Source organism: Pteropus alecto, unplaced genomic scaffold, assembly GCF_000325575.1.
Source record: "Pteropus alecto unplaced genomic scaffold, ASM32557v1 scaffold1197, whole genome shotgun sequence".
NCBI classification, from domain to species: Eukaryota; Metazoa; Chordata; class Mammalia; order Chiroptera; family Pteropodidae; genus Pteropus; species Pteropus alecto.
Genome location: NW_006441068.1, coordinates 755,518 through 771,937, shown reverse-complemented (window position 1 = coordinate 771,937; position 16,420 = coordinate 755,518). Strand labels below are relative to the sequence as shown.

At 38.8% G+C, this 16,420-nt stretch overlaps 1 long non-coding RNA gene across 2 annotated transcripts in view; it reads right to left on the bottom strand.

The window, feature by feature from the left end:
* Positions 1-13,596: 13,596 nt before the first annotated feature.
* The window catches only part of LOC112484963, a 4,781-nt gene continuing 1,957 nt past the window's right edge, over positions 13,597-16,420 (bottom strand). Inside the window, exon 3 of one of the 2 annotated variants that reach the window (XR_003048304.1) lies at positions 13,597-14,168. This is a non-coding gene — a long non-coding RNA (uncharacterized LOC112484963). Of the gene's footprint in view, positions 14,169-15,288; positions 15,575-16,420 lie in introns of those variants that run through there. The other variant, XR_003048305.1, reaches the window with a different exon arrangement.

The window sequence follows — 16,420 nt, the reverse complement described above, 5'->3', positions numbered from 1 at the left end:
AGGGTGTCTGTTGTGAACTTGGGCTTCCTCCCATTGCTTGCGCAGAAAACACAAAACAGACACTCAGACAAGAACAATTACTGGGGTGTAGGTGGACCCAGAGAAGTCCGCTACTTACAACCTAGACAAGACCAGAGACAATAAACAGAACCTGACAACAGGGCACAGGAGGCGGCATCCCGCTGCCTGGCCATGGTCCGGGAGAGATGACTGCGTCTAGTCTCTCCACAGACCCCCACTGACCGGTCAACAGAAACAGGAAGGTAGCTTTTATCCAGACACCGAGGCCTCGGAGATTCCAGATTCGCATCGGGACCAGGAACAAAGAGCGTGTCCTAAAGGTTGCGTCCTTGACAATTGTACTGACCTGTCACAGCATTCAAGGGCCCTGGAACGTCTCAGGTTGGCCACCCCTTTGAATCCGTAACAGGGACGGCAACCGCTTCAGAGGCCCGACCGGTCTTAGATCCCTGGGCCACTCCCTGAGATCTCGCTGGGGCCTCCAAATGTAGCCGCCAGCTCCCGAAAGACACACGGACCACCAGAAATCAGTGAGTTATAGGAAACACACTCTTTATTCAGCCAGCTGCGTCTGCCAGGGGTACACAGACCCCAAATTAAGCAGCCCCGAAATGTGGAAGTACAGAGTTGTTAAGCCCTAAATCCCATTCCTCATTCTGTCTTAAACACAAAGGTCTATTTTTCTCCTATTCACTACCTGTCACCCCACAGGTTGGTTGTGCAAGCCGGGGTACAGAAGCAGAAAGCTTATTGTTAGAATGTTATGTTTCCATGGGTGATAGCCTATGTTCCTATGGGCGATAGCCAAGCAGTAATTTTCCAGCCAGCACAAAGCAAAGCAGGGAAATCTCTGAGACTGGATAAAAAGTAAAACTGAGAAACACATATGTCTTTTACATTGGTGAGTACAAGATAGTTAATTAACATTTACGGCACTCAGAGATGGCATGTAGGCAACAAGATAACAGGGAGGTGTTCTGTGGTCTTCTGCTCTGGAGGGAGGCTGTGCCCTGAGGGGTCTGGATAAAGATTACTCTGACATTTCAAAGGTATGTTATCTTAGATGCAAAAAGACAATAGACAGGCTCACTTAACATAAAGAAGAACCTTTGTCAAGGAAGCTACAGGGCCATGACTTGCTTTTAGTTAAAAATTTTTGTGTTCAAATCATCCTACATGGTGTGATGACGCACTACTGAAAAGGTCACAGAAATGTGAAAGGGTTAAAGGATAATTAAAACCTGAAACTGGACAAAGGAAGTCTATACCTTAGGCCTAGTTTCTGGAACCCCTAACCGCATTCTGTTAATCATGAAACTTGTAACAATGAGCTCATACGCTAACTGCCAATTTTAGCCTGTGTAACCCTGCTTGCTTGCGTGGCATGAAAAATAATCAATTATATATAAGCTGAAAATTACTGTTTGGCCATCGCCCATGGGAACACTGGCTATTGCCCATGGGAACATAGGCGATCACCCATAGGAACATAACATTCTAACAACAAGCTTTCTGCTTCTGTACTCCCCGCTTGCACACCTGACCAGTGGGTTGACAGGTAGTGAATAGGAGAAAGATAGACCTTTGTGTTTAAGACAGAATGAGGAATGGGATTTAGGGCTTAAAAACCTTGTATCTTGGCATTTCGGGGCTGCTCCTTTGGAAGGACAGCCGCCGGCTAATAAACTGTCTCTATAATCAAAGCACTCAGGTTGAGTCTGGTTATTCTGGTCACAACAATGGTTACTTTTGGTCTTTGAGTTTGTAAAACCCACTATGCAGGCCTCTCCTGAGCTTGTCAGATTTATTATGTGGCTCCTTTTTTGCCCACATTAAAAATTCTGCATGGTTGGTCACTGCATTCATATTGTATTTTAAGTGGAAAATGGTCTCAATTGTTATATGAAATCCTCTCTTTTATACACTCATAAAAGTTGCTGCCCGGATTCCCAGGAGGGTGAGCAAATATTTAATGGACCTTGTGTGACTTCCCTATATCCTTTTAGATAAAAAAAAGTGGAAGAGACAAATAGAAATCATCCAGAACACAAATTTCCCAGTGAAAAATAGGAAAATATAATATTTTCCCAGGTCTAAGTGACAGTTATAAAAATTGGCTTTTTCTGCACTCAAGATTGCTTCTTGTCTAACCTATTTCACAATGAATCTCGGGTCTTCTTTCCTTTGTTGGATGACCTAAGCACAGATAGTGCTGGCCAAAATTTTGAAGTAGGCCATGTTTGTGTTTGGTAATCTTGCTCTTTCTTTTTTGAATCTGATTTTTGTTTATCTTTTAAACATTTCCTCCCACCCCTTTCAGGCAACCAGTTACCTCTTGTTTTTTCCTTTGACATCCTCATTACATCTTAGAGTGAATATAGACCATTTCACATTTTTTTCACTAGGCTTAATGCACTTTATAGGGAAACAAAATTTGCCACCCAAAAATATGTCTCCCTGGCATGAGGATTATTTTATTTTCAAGAAACAAAAGACTCAGGAAGAATCATTGTGCTTACCCCAAAAGTCCTAAAAGAATTTAAGATAAAAGGCCTGTCCCAGGAAGAACTACCATAATAAATAATAAATATGAACTAGGTATGGTAGACAGAGAGGAAGTTAGTAGGCCCCTTGCGATCAAAATCCCCTCAGTGACTCATTGTCTCAAGATGATCCAGGAAACAATCGTTTACTAAACATTAACTCTTTTCAACTCCTTGTGAATTGCTTATTTCCCTTTGAAGTCCTATACTGTTATCTCCTTCTCCTTAGTCTAGACTGACATGTAATGCCTCATTTTGCCTTAATGTTTGGAATTTTCATGCGTATGTGAATTCTCTGTGCATATGTATTAAAACTTGATTTTCTCCTGTTAATCTGCCTTTTGTCATTTTAATTATTCTACCAGCCATAAGAACCAAGATAAGAAGAGGGAGAATGTCCCCTTCCCCCACAACTTCTGAATGTGGAATGTAAGACTTTGTTCCATGTTAAAGGAATTTCAGTCATCAACAAGGAGTTGGAGATATAACATTTTTCTGATTACAAAAGTAATACATGTTCATGGTAGACATTGTGGGGGTTCAGAACCAGCCACTTTAAGATGTGTCTCAGTGGTATGCAGAGTATTTTGAGCTAAAGGCAACTGCATTTGCAGGCTCTAAAGAAACTTCTGCCCCTCCCTTTACCTAAAAGAACTTGAAGAGGCTTTACTCACAATAAGCTATTATCAGAGATAACTTCTTTTAACTTATCTATAGAGCTGGGCAAACTTCTATTTACAAAACATGTATTCTTCTGTATCATCCTTGTAATGATCCTTTGAAGGTGCATTACCTCATCTCTAGCTCAGGAGGTCTTATGTTACTTAATCACTCTTTATATTTCTGAATCTTTCCTGCAAGTGGGGTCTCTGATTCAGTTATTTTCTCTTGCTAATCTGTCCCATGTCTATTTTATTATTAGCCCAGCCAGAAGAACCTTGAAGGTAGAGGAAAGTTTGTTCTTTTTTTCATTTATTAAAAATTTGTTATAAATAGTGGTAAAATACCTATAACATAAACTTACTATCTTAACCATATTAAATGTACAGTTCTATAGTTTTAAGTATATTCATATTATCGTACGACCAATTTCCAGAACTTTTTCATCTTACAATACTGAACCTCTATACCCACTAAACAATTACTCCTCATCTCTCCCTCCCTCCCTCCAGCCCCTGGCAACCACCATTTTATTTTTCATTTCTATGGCTTTAATCATTCTAGATCATAAATTTTTTTTAAGTCTTTATTTTTAACTGATACAGAAGAAAAAAATGAATATTTAAAAATATTAGGTGTAGCTCCATAGCATAGTGGTTAGCATGTCCGCTTTACACGCAGAAGGTCCTGGGTTCGCTCCCCAGGTGGAGCCACGAACCACACCCCAGGTGTGCCAGGCCCCCCCAAGTGCAATGGGGATGCCAGGCCCAGGGTGCAGGCCTCGAGCCTGTGGGAGGAGACTCCCTGCCTTCAGAGATCCAATTCTTAAGCGGAGACGGTAACATCTGTAGGTCAGGGGTGGAAGTTGGAGGGTGGTAATTAAAGAGGGGAAAAAAATTAAATATTCTACCACGTAATTTCAAATGGCTGCTTAATGTTCTATTCTGTAAACATATCACAACTTATTTAATCAATGCCCTAGTGATAGGCATTGAGATTGTTTCAATTTTTTTGCCATTATAACTATATTGCTTTAAAAATACTCAGTCAACCCTGGAATCAGTTCAATTTCTAAGTCAGACCCAGCCTGACTCCAGCAGTTTCTAGACCCCGTCTGGAAAAAGAAATGCTCAAATAAAGTTTGGAAGTTCATAATGCAAAAGCTGCAGAGCTATAAGGGTCTTACCCACCCCCTCCTGTGGCAGCGAGAAAAGAAGGAGCTCAAGGGTTCAGAAGTCCTTGGTAGATACGTGACTTTTCAAAAGCTGTTTCAGTTCAGAGGTAAGATGGAGAGGCTGCACACCTGAAAAGATGATGACCCAGGTACAAATGGAAGGTGGAGCTCCTTCGTATGAGAATAAGAAGATGGCAGAGCTCAAGGCCTCAGATACGGTTAGAGTTAGCCAAAAGAGGAATTTGTACAAGAAAGAAGATGGAAATATAGCAGAAGCCATTGCTCTCAGAAGTTTCTGGCTTTCAGAAAAATATACATACCAGAAGGGAGTGGGGGAAGGGGAATGGAGAAAATAAAAAAATAAAATGTTAAAAAAAAAAGAAAAATATACAGATGCCTGGCATTCTCTAGCTTCCGGATCATCTTCCCCAGTACCAATCTAGACAAACAACAGTGGCCTCAAGCACTAGAATACATTTTCTATAGGAGATGACAGATTTTAAAGTGGGTCCACTCTAGCAGCCAGAAAAATTACAGCTGCAGAAATTTTCCTGCAAGCTCTGAGTTGCCCAATCAAGTCAATGTGCTGACTGTGATGGAGAGTAACTTTCTACATTTCTCAAATTCCTATCTCCCAGACCTCAACTTCTCCAGCAATAATTTCCCTTCTCCATAATGGTTTTAACTCTCTCTTTTCCTGACTGAACATTGACTATATAATTAGTATTTTAATAATATATAATGATACTAGATTTATTATATATGTGGTTATGCTATGAAGTAATTTCTATATGAACCATCATCATCATGTGCATCAGTCGTGAAATGCAATGGATAATAAAGCTGTGCCCTAAAAGTGGTCACCAGTCAAAAACACACTTGTTGGCAAGTAGAAAAATATATTGTTAATGTAAATTATATCTATATTTTATAGATTATGATTTTCTTAGTGCAAATATCAACTACATTATTAACAATTGACTGACATTTAAAAATCCACTAGTAAACCTTTTACTACTTTTACAAATGCTATATAATTCCAGATTTTTTTTTCTAGTCATATCAAAGGTGTATCAGTTTGAAGGCAAAATTTTCATTTCCAAGTTTGTGAATTATGATAAAATTCAATGGTAGATTTTACTTACTCATAAGCTCTATTTCTAATTCTTTTGAATGTTTGAAAATCACCCTACCACCACCATCTGACTATTCAATAGAAGAGTCGCTAAAAAAAGAAAAGCATTAACTATTTCTGCAATAAACAAATAAGCAAACAAGAAAAAAAATCCTCAGAGAAATCCTGCTTACATTCATAATTATTTTTCTTTTTCTAAGATGAATTACTAGAAGTAGAATTGCTGAGTCAAAGAGAATGCCCATTTTTAAGGTCTGTGTTACTTATTTCCAAATTGCCCAACCAAATTATAGAAAGGTTTTATCAGTTTATATTATCAGTAGTATCCATTTTTTTTTCTCATCTTAACATTAGGAGCATTTTTAAAAAATATCTATTTTATATATAAAAATAGTAATTCACTGTTCCTTAATTTGCATTTCTTTGATTGCTATTTGCCTTGAGCTTCAAAATATTATTGTATTTTTCTTTTAAAAGTCCTTGATGTGTTTAGGATATTAAATGTTTTCATGTTTTCTGTTTTGTTTGTTATATATGTTGTAAAAATTTTGAAACAGATTTAAGAAAATATTTTTTAACAGCATGAAAAGTTTTATGAAATAGACCTATGTTGTCTAAAGCAGTAGACGCTAGCCACATTAAATTTAGGCACTTGAAATGTAGCTAATATAACTAAGGGATTGAATTCTTAATCTTATTTCCTTTTAAATTTTTCTTGCAGTTTTAAAAATCTTTATTGAGATATATTTTACATATGTCCCTTTCAGGTGTAAAATACAATGTTTTTTTTTTTTTTTTTTTGTAACTTCACTGACTATTGCAACCATCACCATAAGACAGTTTTAGGACATTTTCACGCCCCGATTTTATTTGCTTTAAATTTAAATTTGAAAACTGATACTTGATTCAGTTATTGGAAATCTTTACTTATACAAGCTTAATATGGTTTTCTTTTGGCTTTTCAGGATTTATTAGAAGGGAAGGGACTTAAATTGTCTCTCATTGTTTGAATCTCCAATTCAAATGTATGCTACCATGTAACTTACATTTTTTTTTGTGATATTATTGTCCTAATTCATTATTTGCTCACATTCCCCAAATTTACCATTCTTCGACCCCCTGCTATTCTGTTGTTACCACACCCCGGAAGGGAATGGTAGTCAGGGTTCTTTTGACAATAAGGAAGTGAACAAGAGAGTAAATTCTGAGGTTTTAGGTTTCTGAATATAAATTGAGATGACTAAAAGGCAGCATTCTGGGGTAGAGTTGTGGAACAAGTTAACAAAAGATAAGAAGTACTCTATTGGAAATGTTCCTCAGACATTAAGAGAAGTTTCCAAAATTGCATATAAAAAAGGCCCTGAGTAAATTGTATAATGATCAGTCATGTGAAAGATAATTACTACATGAAATATAATTTCATATTTGAAAGAATCTGGGCCAGGCAGGCCATATAGTATTTTATAACATTTAGAGTTTTGCTCAAAAGGTCAATTTCTACCATAATAGTAAAATAAACACTAATTATGAAATGTAAGACTTGTCAACTGAAAAGCACTTTGTAACTTGTACAAAGATTAGCATTATAAAAAAATTACCACAGGATAAAATCTTGCACTTCAGAGCCAGAAGGAGAACAGATGGTAAGTGTGTTAAAGAAGGCTTAACCTATAAGAAACCAGATTTAGGTCATTGCTAAGATGAAAATTAGAAGAGAAGCAAAGCATACAAAGAAAAAGGTGGAGAAAAATATTTTATAGGAGAGGGAAAAAAAGAAATTGAGGAAATAAGAAATAAGAAGTCTTTTTAATTAAGTCACTTATTTTCACAATATCTCTTTGAAGGGGCTGGGGCCTCTATTATATAGATCTCAAAACATTGTATATTATTTGTAGTAGCACTTAATACAATTTATTAAACAATTGATGGAGTAACTATTTATTTAATATTTAACTCTGTTCTGAAGGTCAGGGGCCATGTCTATTTTGTTTACTTCTATGTTCTTGTAACCTGGCATAGTACTTGGTACAATGCTCAACATATAGCATGTATTTCATAAATATTTAATAAATGGGTAGGATTTTTCCACCTGGGCAAACCTTATATTATTAATAATTGTGTAATGGGTACATGTACACACTCTAAAATCAGACCTCCTAATGTCAGAATATTAGCTCCATCAAAAACTATATGCACCACCTTGGGCAAATTACTTCATTGTGCTTTAGTTCCCTCATTTTTAAAATGGGATAATAAAATATCTAATGAACTAATTAGTTTTTAAGCTCCAAGTTTTGGTTACTAAGAAAAAGAAATAAATGCTAGTATTGTCCAAAGCTCTTATGCCTTGCTGAAGGCTGTTTCGAGAAATTCTGGTAACATCTAGTCAATTTTTAGCATTCCCAGGTACAGTTATACAGGCCATGCATAGATCACCGGCCCCAAACTATCGACTGATAGGAATATTTAATACTTCCAGAAAGGAGTCTACTTTTCCATTTAAGAGTCATTGAAATGGTTAAAAAACAAAATTCAACTGAGTAAATCTGAAGATCTAATTGGCTTTGTTAAACAATTCGTGAATTGGGCAGCATCCCATCTAACAACTAAAAGGGCACAGGGAGGAGTTGTACAAAATGGAAAGTTTTTATAGTAAGAAGGGTGGGCAAGGGAGCTATTAACCAAAAGAAAATAAGAGATAATATTTAGGCCAAACATCTTTTCTTTAAGAGGAAGAGAGGGAAGGGTTTTTATCATGCAGATTTTCTCTTCTTTCCATGGGGGATGGGAGAGGAACCATGTGACAGATTACCTTACTGACTAGGAAATTCCATGCTGCTTGATTGATATTATGTTTCTAGGAGAGGTTGAAATTGCAATTAGATCAGGTGTTAAATCTAAATTTGCTATCATGAGCTTTTAGCATAAGTGATACCATTTTGGGCCTGTGGATTTCTCTGTAACAAGAAAATAATACTGAAAAACCAGAAACAACCTCAATGTCCATGAACAGAGGATTGGTTTTTAAAAAAATTATCTTGTCCATAGATTTTGATGCTGTTATAAATCAGGATGAGGTTGATCTTTACATATCAATATAGACAAAAATGTACTATATAACTAACTTTAAAGATTATAGATTACGATACTATTTAAATAAAAATAAACCCCTATATATATATTTTTAAATCTGTAAAGACCTATACCAAATTGTTAAGAATGGGCGTTTTTGAAGGAGGGCTCATCCGGAAACTTTCAGTTTTTCTGTATTTCAAATTTTTACGATAATCACTTTATCAGGAAAAAAAGTGAATGGGATATTTCTATTTGGAAAGCTTTAAAATGAGAGGAGAAAAAAAGAAAAAACACTGGAAGGTGCACAGCCAACCAAAGTGACCAATATATTTATTAGCAGCAGTATGTAAAATATACTTTGGAGAATTTGTACTCTAGAAACCAGATCACCAATAATCTATTGACTGGATGCTGTATTCCAAATTCCCCTACTATTTTAACTACTGCCAAGGCTTTGGGGGATGAAAAGAGAAATGGTATAATAAAATATTATGTCAGATAGCTAGTCAAACAATCTATCAAATGTTGTGATTCACACACATACACCAAACTCAAAATAGGGTCTATAAATAAAAGGATTACAGAATAAAACTGTGCTATATTGTTTTAGGGCCAATAATGACTATGAAATGAGTTTGAGAAGGAATGTGAAGCTTCAGGCCTCGAACTATGTTATATTCAGTTTTGTGATGTTTAGGTCAGTGTCTTGAGTATATAAATCACTTAAAGTGTATGTTGATTGAATAAGCAATTGAATGAAGCATCATATATATTCCTTAAAAGAATTAATTGGGACTTGAGTTGGATTTTAAAGAATGGTTGGACTACGGGGAAAGAACAGCAGTGTGGCCTGTTGGAGTGAGGACTACAGGGATGATTAAGTGTAGGGTCTTGTAAAGGGGATAACACTGATAGGTAAGAGAGGCCAGTCAGGAAAGAGGTGTGAATGAAACAAAGAAAAAGACTGAAATAGAGAGATATTTTAGTTATTTTATTGTGGGAGTCACAAGATAAAAATGAATGCTTTCAGATGATTACCATAACAGCAGTTTGCAAGATCAGCTTGGGGGGAAGATTAAATGTGGGAGAAACAGGATGCAGTAAAAGAGTAAGGGCCTTGAAAGTGGTGTGTAATATCTTTATCATGTTATTGTCCAGGTAAAATATGGTTGCCTGTAGTAGATACATTGTAAACAATCAGAAAAGTCTCCAAATTAGTGTAAAGAAGTATAGTGTTGGGTAAATTAGAGAGCTCTGTGAGGTTTTAACTAAGTGTTTTATCTGGGTTCATCAAAGACCACCTCCTCACACTTCAGTGGAAGGTGCTTATGTCATCCTTGGATGATGGAGGATGCAGAGGGAGAGAGGCGATGATGATTGTACCAGTAAAGTCTTATTTGACTTGTTGAATGGATAAAGTAGATGGCTAGGTAGGCTGAGGTTATGTAGGGTGATAGATATTGAAGGCAGTATTCAGCTAATAACTTAGGTAAAAAGTAAATGAGGCATTTCACAGCTGTTAACTGCTGTTTTTCTTCTCCTTTTTAACAAATGACTTGGATTTGGGAGGAGGTAAGGTAGCAGGGGGCACTTTATCCCAATAATACCTCCAAGCACATAAAGCTTTCTTCAAGAAGTATTGCTTCTTGAATTAGAAACAAAATTTCAGTTTCGTTGTTTTCAGTTTTTCTTTGTTTAGCCTTAGGTGAAGAGTTTCCTTACCTCTTCTCCCACTCTCGCTCCATTACTGGAGTCTGACTCATGGCTTTCTAATTATACACAGCCACCCAATAGAAGTATTCAACTTTAAAACTGCAAGGTTGTTTAAAGTAGGAAGAAGAGATCAAGGGAACATCCCACTCTCCATCTCATCCACCAAAGGTTATAGAACCTTAAAACCAGATAATCATAAATGTTTATCATCAATATGCTATTTAGTATTCTGACTTGTATTATGATATTTCTGCACTGGTTTTCTCACCTTTAGTAAGTTCTAATTTACTTGATGGAGGAACTGGTTGTTAATTATTCTTGTATCCTCCACCTCCACCCCAGTTAACATAGGGGTGAACTATTGAAAACATAAATAAATAGTTCATGACAAAGATCATGCAATTAAACTGATTTCTGGTAAAATGAAAATAAGTAGTTTTCATTAACATTTTATAAACTTTTTTCTATGAGAACGACGAGTAATAAAACATTTAAGGTGTTTATTGTTATTTACTTAAGTCAAGAATTACAGGTCAACCAAGCCTCTGGGTCCCTCTGAGTAAGTGCTATATAAAATATAGAATAAAGAAAAGACGGTCTACCTGTTTGTCCTGAGAAAATAGTAATTTCCCCTATAAATAACTTAATGATTAATTTAATACAAAAGACACTTTCTGTTTAAGGCCCTGTGATATGTAGTAAGCAAGGGGAATACTGAGAGGAATAAGAATGAAACTCTGCCATCAAAAAACTTACCACCCAAGAGGGAGAAGGGATGAGTGTAAAATTAACCAGTGCTATGAGGTAGTTTTAAGTAAACAGTAATGTGGCAACTGAGCTGAGCTTTAAGCTCATAGAGGATATTTTCCCTCTGATTATTTGTTCAAAGTTGACAATTTGGAAATATAGAAAAGTACAAGGAAGTGGGGGGGGGGGAGCACATGCCCCACAAGGAGAAAACCACTATTGACATTTTAGTATATTTCTTCTTACATGCTTTTCATTTTTGCTTTTTAAATTAGTCTAAAGCAACACATGCATGCATATGGCAAAAAATTCAGTGTAGAAAGGCATACTATTGAAAACGGTTGTCAACCACGGTTCTCTGGCTCTAATCCAATGCCAACAGAAGTCCCCAGTTTGAGGTTTGGTAAAGGGAGACTTTATTCAAGTGAAGCAGCTCAAGTGTTAACCTAAGGTATTATAGCCCAAATAGGGGAAAAGCAGCTGAAAGTGTATGCCTCACCAAGACTAAGGGGAGGCTGGTTTATATAAAGAGGTTCCTGCCTCTTGGTCTATTTCTATGCAAATGAGAACTCCAAATCCAAATGTTTGATTGGCCCAATTAGCACTGAACTGATTGGTTGGAATTACCCATTCTGATTGGTCATTATGGAGCTGCTCTAACTAGTGTGTAAAGATGAAAATGAGAGTATAGCTATGTAGCTCTGATTGGACAGAGAAAATCTCAGTCATTCGTCCAAATACAATACCAGGAGCTTCTTTATAAGGGTGGACTCATATGGCAGGAACACAGTGCAAGAGAGTTGGCGGCTCAAACTGTGGCTTTTCTATGAAATGCAGTGTGCGTGAGAGGCCCCTAGTAAATAATGGCTGCTAGACTCTTATTATAAACTTGGGCCCCGTTAACCATGAGTCCTTTTTGATAGGTACATCCCTTCTTGGGGTCAACATGGTAAAAGTTTCACTCCCCAAAAGTATATTGAAATAAATTTCTAGGCTCCAGATAGAACCATTCCCGCCAGGTGAACTGAATTTCCATGTTCCTGTGAAAGCTCTACTTGACTAGAAACGCAGTATATCCAGTCATCCAATTACCAAACACCTTGCCAACTCTGGGCTCTATACTTCCTTCCTTATTCCTTGATCTTTCTAAATAAGGTCAGGTAACTAACCCCAGGCAATCATGCTATTTCTGCTTTGCTGTTTCAAACACTGTAAAAGTCTCTCTTGCCGGAAATCTCTCAAGAAGAGTGCTCCACTGCCTGTGAGGCACTATCCTCCTCCAATCCATGGATTGTTTTCCCTTGAAGGACATCAAACTCATTAAGAAATGGTTTAAGTTTTGTCATTTGACAGGTAACTGCATGCTTCCTTTTGAATCTGTAATTCAGAACTAATTTAAAACTAATGCATAAAAGTATATTCACATATATATATAGCCCTTAAAATGTATACAGATAAAATTACATTATTTAGTGTTCTGCACCTTGGTTTCCCCGACAGCACAGAGAAATTTCCCTCACTGTTAGTACAGTGTCGTGGCCGCCAGCCTCCAATAGACACACGGACCACCAGAAACCAGTGAGTTATAGGAAGCACATTCTTTATTCAGCCAGCTGGGTCTGCCAGGGGTACGCAGACCCCAAATTAAGCAGCTCTGAAATGTAGAGGTACAGAGTTGTTAAGCCCTAAATCCCATTCCTCATTCTGTCTTAACACGAAAGTCTATTTTTCTTCTATTTACTAACTGTCAACCCACAGGTAGGTTGTGCAAGCAGGGCTACAGAAGCAGAAAGCTTATTGTTAGAATGTTATGTTCCCATGGGTGATAACTATGTTCCAATGGGTGATAGCCTATGTTCCCATGGGCGATAGCCAAGCAGTAATTTTTCAGCCAGCACATTCCCCACTGGCCTTAGCAAAAAATCAAATCCTTGATTCTTCATGCAGAATTTGCTCATAGCCTTTATTTCGTAATACTAAAAACAGTTAGGTTGTGCAAGCAGGGCTACAGAAGCAGAAAGCTTATTGTTAGAATGTTATGTTCCCATGGGTGATAACTATGTTCCAATGGGTGATAGCCTATGTTCCCATGGGCGATAGCCAAGCAGTAATTTTTCAGCCAGCACATTCCCCACTGGCCTTAGCAAAAAATCAAATCCTTGATTCTTCATGCAGAATTTGCTCATAGCCTTTATTTCGTAATACTAAAAGTTTAATAGAATTAATTCTCTTCTTTATATATGCAAACAAGAAATTAAAGAAACATGGGCCAAAAGTTAACGAGAGGAGGAGGAGGATTAAAGGTCTAGCTACAGCAGATAGGAGGGTTGTTAGCTATGGTGACCAATTGAACATCCTATGAAACCAGTTATCTGATTCTAGTTTTTGTTTTTCCCTGACATCTAAATTTCTCTGTACTAGTAGTAAACTTTCTCTAATTATTCCAAAATTTTTGGCATAGAAGCAACAGGTTTCACCTAGAGCCATACATAATCTGTCTTGTTCTAAGAATAATACATCTAAATCTCTTCTATTTTGGAGGACTACTTCTGCTAGTGAATCGACTTGAAGTTCTAGCCTGCTGAGGTCAGTTAAGTTTAGGGGAGCTCCTACCCTGACATAGTAAGGGAGTTTTGGGTTTAGGCACAATCAGCAATCTTGTCTTATGTCTGGGGTGGTCTTATTTAAGACCTTGTGTATTGTCGTTAGCAAAGTTATTAATGCTCCTTCTGGTTTTGGTTGCGGCTGGTCGAATGCCTGGGCTAAAGAGGAAAAAAGGAAGAAACAGGGAGTTAGACTTATGTATACTTGAGTCTTAGTCTTAAGGGCCCGTCTTCCTGAGCTGTCCACTCTTGTGCTGCCTTCACGTGGGAGTGATGAATCCATGATGGGATGCCGTCTACTTTAACTGCAGTGGACGTCGTCAGGTTGACAGTGAAGAGTTCTTTCCATTTGGGTTCTAGTCCCTTGGAAGTGAACTTCTGGATCCACACAGAGTCCCCAGGCTGAAACTAATGGGGAAGTCCGTCCCCGGGGCCGAGTGGGCAGCACGAATCCGGGACTAAATCTCCTTCTGTACACTTTGAAGGGCCTGTAGAGACTTAAGTGAGACAAGGTTACATAGTTCTGCCTTTTTCTCATCTTCTATTCTAGGTACTAAAGGTGGGGGTTTTCTAAAGAAACTTTCAAATGGGGTGAATCCATTAATATATGGAGTACACCTGGCTCGGAGAAGAGCAAAGGGGAGAAGTTCTATCCAGGTCCCACAAATTTCTAATCCTAACTTGACTAATGTCTCTTTTAAGGTCCGATTCATTTGCTGTACTTGGCCTGAACTTTGGGGCCGGTAGGCTCAGTGGAGTTCCCACTGCAAATTTAGGTAGCTAGACAATTGTTATGATATGTTTGCTACGAACGCTGGCCCATCATCCGACCCTAAAGTTCTGGGGAGACCAAATCGAGGGAGAATTTCATTTAGTAGTTTCTTAGTAACTACTAAGGCAATCTCTTTCCTGGGAGGGAAGGCCTCTACCCATCCTGAAAATGTGTCTATAAAAACAAGTAAATATTTGTAGCCCCCCACTTCAGTGAAATCTACAGTGATATCAACTTCCCAGTGGTCCCCCAGATAATTTCCTCTTTCCTTATGTCTAGGTTATTCTGGCACAAGCTGGGCATCATGAGGCAATCTCCTCTGTAGTTCTTCTCCCTTCTAATAAGTGAAAGTAGGAGTCTAAAGCTTGGAGCATTTTAGTTCGCCCTAGTTGTGTGGTGTGGTGTAGTTGGTGGAGAAGAGTCCTTCCAAGGGCCATGAGAGCCCAATTTTTCCATCTGGGGTCATCCACCACCCCTGTTGGTTCCTAGTGGCTCCCTTATCTTGAAAATATATGTTCTTTTCCACCGTATAGGTCAGAGATGGAGGCAGTTCTGGGTAAGGGGCAACAGTCAGTAGATGTGATAGGGGCCCCATTGGCCTTGTGGCCACTGTTCTTGTCTCTGCATCGGCTCGTCGATTTCCCTCAGTCTCGGGACTATTCCCTTTTTGATGCCCTTTACAAAGAACAATAGCAAGAGTCTTAGGCATCTATATGGCTTCAGGTAAGGCTAAGATCTCCCCCTTGTTCTTGATGTCCTTCCCAGCTGAAGTCAGAAGCCCTCTTTCCTTGTAAATGGCTCCATGTACATGTGCAGTGGCAAAGGCGTATCGGCTGTCAGTGTATATTGTGACTGCCTTATCCTTTCCCCATCTTAGTGCCTCAGTGAGGGCGATGAGTTCTACCTTTTGAGCAGAAGTCCTATGGGGAAGAGCTTGTGACCAGATGGTGCCAGTTAGAGTTACGACCACTGCCCCAGCATATCTTCTTCCTTCCTGCATGAAGCTGCTCCCGTCCATGAACAGAACTTCATCGACCTCTGGCAAAGGGGAGTCTTTGAGGTCTGGTCGCGAGGAACATACAGCATCAGTGAAATCTATGCAGTCATGAACGGGGGTCTTGGTTTCTGGATCTGGCAACAGATTGGCTGGGTTGATGACAGTAGCTTTGGATTTTAGGCATACATTTGGGGTCAACCGGTGCCTCCCTGTTGTTGAACACCTTCTGGGCTAACTCAGCAAGTTGGGACAGGTTCATCCCTGCAAAACCTTCTAATTTTTGTAATTTATGCCAGATATCAGGGGCTGCCTGAGTAGCAAAGTCTGTGTAATTGCCTGCTGGTTCTCAGGGGCCTCAGGATCAGTGGGAGTGTATACCTGGTATGCCTCATTCAAGAAACGCTTTAGGAGATTCCTGATGTCCCTCAGTTACTTAGAAAGGTTAACTTCAGTTACCTTAGAAAGGTTAGTTGGCTGGCGAGCAGCCATCCTAATTCCCCCAATTAGAATCTGGTGGTACCGATCTCCCTGCCTGAGAATTGTGTCCCTAGTCTGGGCAGGTGGAGGGAAATTCCTCCTCAATCTGTTCCTCTGCTTCCTCAACTCTCCTCCCTCCTGCAGCTGTCTTTTGTGTTTCATTCCGAATGCGTCTGCGTTCTTCTTCCGTGAAGGGGGTAATTAAAAGCTGTTGGCAGTCGTCCCAGGTGAGGCAGTGAGTCTGAAAGACACTTTCTAAGAGTCCTATTAATGCCTGGGATTTCTCAGAGAAAGGTGGATTCTGTGCCTTCCAGTTGTACAGATCACTAGTCAAGAAAGGCACGTAAATCATAAAGGGCCTGTCTGTGTGATGCCCCTGGGGATGGCGCTTCTCGCAAGGGGAGGGGTGGTATTGGCTGGTGCCCCTCCCGGAGCGGGAGCAGAAGGCCCATAGGGGTTACCTGCCCGCATCCGAGGAGGTGAGGCAGTGCTATTTGGCCTCT